Source organism: Asparagus officinalis, chromosome 4, assembly GCF_001876935.1.
Source record: "Asparagus officinalis chromosome 4, Aspof.V1, whole genome shotgun sequence".
Classification (NCBI taxonomy): Eukaryota; Viridiplantae; Streptophyta; class Magnoliopsida; order Asparagales; family Asparagaceae; genus Asparagus; species Asparagus officinalis.
The window spans coordinates 91,553,699-91,554,348 of record NC_033797.1 but is presented as its reverse complement, the minus strand read 5'-3'; positions in this window follow the sequence as shown (position 1 = coordinate 91,554,348).

Here is a 650-nt window from a genome sequence, read left to right as displayed (position 1 = left end):
CTGCGGGTCACCACATGGTGACCCGCGCGCAATGCGAGTTCCAAGCTTTTTAGTGTTTTCGGACTTTCTCGGACTTGTACTTTCTGCCATTTTGCGTATTTGGTCGTCTTGTTAACTTGTACGCTTCGTTAACTTGCTTCATACGCTTGTTAGCTTTTTTACGGTACTTGGAGCTGACCGACAAGTGTGGCGGGCACTTGGAGCTGACCGACAAGCGTGTGGGCCACCAGCTCCGACAAGCGTGCATGCCACTCGAGTTATCCTTCTTGACCCGGATGATGACGTTCATCGTCTTCTTTTCATCTCGAGCTACATCCGGACACCTACTGCTATTTTTAGACGCCTACAACATCACATTAATGACGATCAGGTGTTACTAGGATATTTTTCGTGAGAAGAGGAGAGTGGTAATTTCGGGACCGATGTTGAAATACATACAATACATATATACATATAGGCTTATAAGGCTGGGCTATATTTTACTCGGTTTTTGGGGCTAAACAACATAGGAAAATGTTTGTGGGGTTGGCCACATGAGCTTTGATTTTGTTTGGCCTTGACACAATTTTTCCTTTCTTAATGAATAGACAAAATATTTTTTGGGGTTCTGGTAGGGGTGTATTCAGTTCAGATACGGCTTGGATATGATG